This window comes from Sander lucioperca, chromosome 6 (assembly GCF_008315115.2).
Source record: "Sander lucioperca isolate FBNREF2018 chromosome 6, SLUC_FBN_1.2, whole genome shotgun sequence".
Taxonomy (NCBI): Eukaryota; Metazoa; Chordata; class Actinopteri; order Perciformes; family Percidae; genus Sander; species Sander lucioperca.
In genome coordinates this window covers 27,450,354-27,456,468 of record NC_050178.1, presented here as the reverse complement: position 1 = coordinate 27,456,468, position 6,115 = coordinate 27,450,354, and the positions used below count along the sequence as shown (strand labels likewise).

Here is a 6,115-nt window from a genome sequence, read left to right as displayed (position 1 = left end):
GCCGAGTTGGCTAATTTCCTCCTAAACAGGTAGCTAAGCATTAGCTTCAGGCTAATTTATCACGACTGCAAGGGACGGGCATCTTATGTCATTTCAACATTTGTGTACTCACATTGAATTAAATAGCTAGAGTACCCAAGTTGGTTACTCGCAAAAACAATTGAGACACTGCCAGTAAAGTGATCCTGACGGGTCCTGGCTAACCGTGGCTAACGCCGCCATGCTAACCCTGCTATCGGCTAACGTTACCGGAAGAGCAGGCAGGCGAGTCACGGCTGTTTACAACGTTCAGCGGCTGTAGCCGACAACAGTGAGTTATTTGAAGCCAAGAGAGGGGGGCTGTAGCTAAATCAGAAAGAGAGGACCGTGAGTTTGCAGTGAACATTCCGTTTTTAGGTTGGGTAGAGTTGACTCTCGTATGTACCGGAAGAGGTGTGTTTTGATGAGTGTTTTGAATGTGATCAGGTCAGTACAGTCACGGATGTGTATGGGTAGGGAGTTCCAGAGGGAGGGGGCTGCAATGGTGAAAGCTCTGTCACCCCAGGTACGTAGTAGGTAGTAATCCATGATTTTGACATTAACTAGCCTACATACCCCTTTGCAACACAGAAGTCATCATAAGCCTGGGTTTCAATTGAGAGACCCCTATGGAGACCCAAAGCAGCAGAAAAGGACATATTGTAATGTTAAATGTATCGACCAATCATGTTAGCCTACACAACGGGAATAAATCAGACACTCTTAAAAAGTAAAGACACGGCAGTGTGATAACAAGCCTATTGAAAAATGAAATGAATAGGATTGGGCATCGAGAACTGATTCTTACTTGGCATTGTGTCAAAAATTACAATTCCAGTGAAATTGTTTCTTTATTGGAATCGTTTGGAGGATTTGGTTTCAAATCCGATCATCGGTTCCAAATTTAACATGCACAAGTATTGTTTTTTTCTGTAGCGGCCAGGTGCTTGTTGTATTGCAGCCAAGGAGCACAGTAAACAGCGCTCTAGTGTGGCTTTATTTTACGTTGAAAAAGCCCGGTGAAACTGCAAACCACCATTGAATCAAAATAAAACTCTCTTCTTATTTGTGAAAATAAGCATGGGATCTGTTTCAACTCCACCCCTCAAAGAATCGCAATCGAGAAACGATAAGAACCGAATTCAAAAGAAAGAATCGGAATTGGAACGTGAATTGTTAAAATCCAAACAATGCTCAACCCTAGAAATGAAATGGGTTATATTACAGATATTACTTTTACCAGTAATATTGTGTCTCACATTGTGTTCCATGGTTCTGTTACCGAATCGAGCAAACAGTCTCAACTCAGGCGGCCGTGGCTAATAAAGGTATGTGCATATACGAGTGTCACCCGTCCTCTCTGCCCTTGTTGCTGCTGCCCCCGTGGGCCTCTGCTGTGGGGTGTCCATCCTCTTTACGTAACACACTGTGCAGGCGGAAACCATCACTGTCAGCTATTTGACAGGACCTTAATTAACGGCACACAGTTTAGATTACAGTTTACAAGCAAGAGGTGACAGTGAACCCCCTCAACCTATTTCTGCTGCTTCTACATATATATATAGATGGATCCACACAAGGCCACACAGACACACTCACTCCTGCAGTCACGCGCTCACATGCACAAGTGCAACCTACTCTGTAGGGCTGCCACCTCTTAGTCGATTAGTCGACTAATCGGTCGTTTTGGTCTTAGTCGACTAAGATTTCTTTAGTTGATGAGTCATTTTTTATGCTTATTCATGCTTAATTACTCATTTCCAAGAGAATTATGAGCACATTTCTGGTAAGCACAAGATTTAAAGTGGTGCTTTTGCAGGATTAATTGTGGAGAAACTCAGTTTTACAGATGGTTCATTAACTACATTTATATTGTGCTTTTCTAGTCTTAACCACCTCTCAAAGAGCACAGCTCTGTCGATTACATCAACTAATCGATTAATCGACAAAATCATGTAAGTGTTAGTCGACTAAGAATTTCTTTAGTCGAGGACAGCACTACTACTCTGCACGAATGCTGAAAAGAATTAAAAGTAGTCAAATGTCTTACAAGGGACGAAACTACGATGTATTCCTCTTGGTGTTGTGGGTCGGGTGGCCCAGGTGTGTCTTGAAACCTTGCCCACATGATTAAACATAATTTTCTTTAATATTTAATGTCCTTTTTAACCTTCCGGTTAATGACATGAGAGCCAGGCCCGCTGCCAGGAGCCAGCTGATTTTAAGGACTTTGTCAAAATAACACCCTGACTCGCTGAACGTCCTCCCCCAGACACCAATCAAAAAAAGAGCCAGCATATTTCCACCAGACTCCATGTAAATAATCAGGACTTTTAGCATGTATAGAGCCAGCATATCTCCACATATAAATGGGTGAATTAAGGGTTTATTTCAACCAAACCAGAGTGGTGATTGTTGGAACAGTGGAAAGATGAACCAAGACGGCTTTTGGTAGTTCAATCGACATTGAATGAAGTCCTGATTATTTACATGGAGTCTGGTGGGTTTGGTGATGGTGATTTCGGGGCTGTTTCATGTTAAACTAAAAGGATCTCACTCTTTAACTAAAAGGTCTATCTCTGTAGGGATCCTTTCCATAATGCTGTCAGACACTTAGAATAATAATCTGAGTCTGTCAGCAGCAAAAAAAAAAGAACTTTGGACCGACAAATGAAGGTGCACAATTGCCCATTAACGTTACATTGCAGCTAGTGTCTATCTTAAAGCTGGAACAACTTTTAAAAATGTGGTTCCCATCAGTCACTTAAAACTCAAAAACATGGAAAATAGGATCCAGGTTGAAAATTACATCCACATATACTTGTGTATTTATGAGAGTGTGTGAAGATGTGTGTGAGTTTTGTAAGCATAAAAACAAAAAGATGCAAAGCAGATTACAAAGCCATACACCCCACACTATGTAACTATAATACACTATATTGGTATTCGTCCTTTGAATTCCGCTGTTGTCAACAAAATAGATTACATCAAAAGCTGTTTGTTTCTGTTTGGTAAAAATGCGACGCTATGCATACTCTCTACATACATCACCGCGGTGTAGGTAGTCAGATAACAGCATACATAATCAATAGGGTGTTTCTTTTATTATCAACGAGGCAGCAATACAGCAGAAGGAAACATAATCGGATTTTCCCTGTTGCATGACAAAGAGGAAACCCAGCGAGGTGCTTGGATGGAGCCGAGCCAGTGAACCGATGCTGTGAGGTGAGAGTTTAGTGAGATGCAGCTTCCTGTAACCACGAGGTCACAGGTTCAAACCCTGCAGCCAAGCTTCAGCAGTTCAGCAGCAACAGTTTGACTGGTCAGTGTCCTTTATACCTACCAAACACTAGAAGACTCTGAAAAGACTAAAGTCTGACACCATCTCACATCTAAAAACAGTCTGTCATAGGGCCCTATTTTAAAGATCTAAGCATACGGCATGAAGCGCCTGGTGCAGGTGCGTTTGCATGCTCCAAGGTCCAAACACACCTGGCTTTTAAAGGGAATGGGAGATGACACTCTGATTGGTTTATTGCATGTTACACCCAAAACACACCTCTGATTAATGAAGTACAACCCTTTAGAACCATGCACCTGGCGCACAGACCCTTTTTTCCGCCGTTAAACTAGCAGAAGTGGATTTGGACACGCCCTAAACACACCTGCGCCAGGCGCTTCATGCCGTGCGCTTAGATCATTAAAATAGGGCCCTCTAACTTTAAATGTGGGGGAGAGAGAATTAAATAGGGCAGGGATGTAGAGAGTGAAATACGAACCTTTAGCTGTTTTGGGGATTTTTCCGTTCTAAAATAATCTGACAGACGACAGTAGATGTTTGACCAGCGTGCTGTTGTCTCACTGAGGAGGCAGCGTCGAGGCTGGGGGTGCAATCAGGATTAACAGACTGTTTAAAAGGTTGGCTCGGCCTGGACGCCCCGGAGACAGTGTATGCACTAATGTGAACTCTATCTGAGACAACTCTCATCCTCTCCATGTTGAGCTGATTCAGCTTCGACCCAACAGCGTGCGGATTAGTGTCAGTCGCCATCAGAGTGCACAATGCTCCTTGGACTTTACATTTTAATACAAGTGGCACAATTTGAGATCTGCACATTTCTATTTCATTATGTATAGTCGGGGTGTAACGCTACATCGTTCACTCCTCAACGATCCAATATCATCGATGCAAATTGGAGAATATCCATCATATTGTCATCTTTAAGATGTGCCTTTATTAAATTCCCACTTTATATTTATTCTTTTTATTAAAAAGAGTAGTTTGTTTTTAATTAAAATTTCTGGAAGAGTAATGAAATTGTCAAATCATATTTTAGATGCTGTTTGTAAATAAGTATAAATGGAACTGACTGTGTTAAATGGGCATTATGTGTCGTCTCCTATCGGTCGCAGGACCATGAACTGAATCGAAATCGTATCGCGGCAGGCTTTGTGATATCAATACATTTTGTATCGTCCAAAGACTCGATATAATATCGTAATAAAACGTGATTTTACACCCCTAATGTACAGTATAGCCCCACGTTTGTGTTTGGTGCAGAGCTTTCACACGGGGGAAGGGACAGTGGATGAAGGTTTTAGCAACACTATACAAGACTTTATTATATGAATATAAGAAGGAATTTACAAAAAAATGAAGCCCTCATTCCAAGTTGTACTACAAATACACACATAGCTTGTAAGGCAAACATATGTATAAGAATACACCCAAACACATTCACTCTAAACCATATGCTGAACAAAAATGACCACGGTCATGAATATTGTATTGCACTTCAATCCATTAGGACAAGATCTTCTTTTCTGAGTATGAGGTACTTCCATCTTTGTGTTTTCATTTCTCCTTTCCTGAGAAGGTGGGGAGCTTTTTGCTCTTTGTATATCAGCCTGATGTGTTTGTGATTCTCTGTTTTCTTTCCATTCATGACATGTTCTAATAAATAAAACCCACACCTGGTTTTCCTAGACACAGAGGCATAGCATCAAGTTTTCCACCTGGTTGTGGTTATGCCGTGACATTATGATGTCAAAGCTCTGTCAAACCTTTGATTTATAATTGCCAACGCAGCCAAAACAACTCCGAAACACAGAGATGACGATTCGTAGAGGACAAATATTACTAGTGCAGTGCAGTTTGGAACAGGCCGACTGCATGGTTCCCAGTAATTTTTCTACAGCTTTATCTAACTATAAGCACGGCTGCTGTTCATATAGAAATTTGGCATGCCCCGTTTTTCGTGAAGCTGTCACACATCCAGGTAGCGATGGGGTTCCAGGTAGCCATGTGGCTCCAGGTAGCCATGTGGCCCGGGCTTAAACAGCGTGCAGAACGGCTGGGGAAATGTACACAACCACCGGCAGTTCTAGGCAGGGGCGTAGCACAACATTCAGGGCCCTGTAGAAAGGCATTCTCTATGAGCCCCTCTCCACATCCACAGCTATTCATTCTAGTATCTTGTTGGGCCCTCCTCACATGAGGTACTCAGTCCCCTTTCCACCCCCAGTCCAACTCAAGATTACAGGGTTATAATATCCCCAGTGGCCCCGTGTGGCCAACATTTAAATCTCTCTTGAAGATGAGACGGGAGAACGACGCATCACTTTTAGCTCAAAACAGAAAGACTGAAGTCAGACACTGTGAGAGAAAAAATATGTTTACAAAGAACTTGCGTTTTCCTTGGTTGAGATGGGTGTATCTTCAGGCAGTTAACACACCCCCCTTACGCACCTGCAGATGATTCTTATTAAGGGCTTCATTGCCCATTCTCTCCTAGGACTCTGATGAAGATGTAACTCTACATTGAAACGCTAATCACTGTTTTGCACCTTAAGTAATAAAACGATCAAGTAAGAAGACATCTGTGTTGCACCGGCTATTTTTTGTAACTTGCGTTTTCAATTTGATTAAATTGTATATGTTCATTCCGTTGATGTCTTCTCATTTGTAGAAGTGTTAAGGAAGGCTGCGTTAAATTGCATAAAGTTGTCTTTTCTGGTGGCCAAAGTTTACAAAATGTACTTTGGCCACCAAATTTAGAGACTTGGTGGCCCAGTGCTTACAAATATTAGCATCTAT

At 41.9% G+C, this 6,115-nt stretch overlaps 1 long non-coding RNA gene across 1 annotated transcript in view; it reads right to left on the bottom strand.

Annotated features, from left to right (window-relative positions):
- Positions 1-1,741: 1,741 nt before the first annotated feature.
- LOC116054839 overlaps positions 1,742-6,115 on the bottom strand; it is a 7,190-nt gene continuing 2,816 nt past the window's right edge. Inside the window, exon 3 of the long non-coding RNA XR_004106154.1 lies at positions 1,742-1,753. This is a non-coding gene — a long non-coding RNA (uncharacterized LOC116054839). The remainder of the gene's footprint in view (positions 1,754-6,115) is intronic.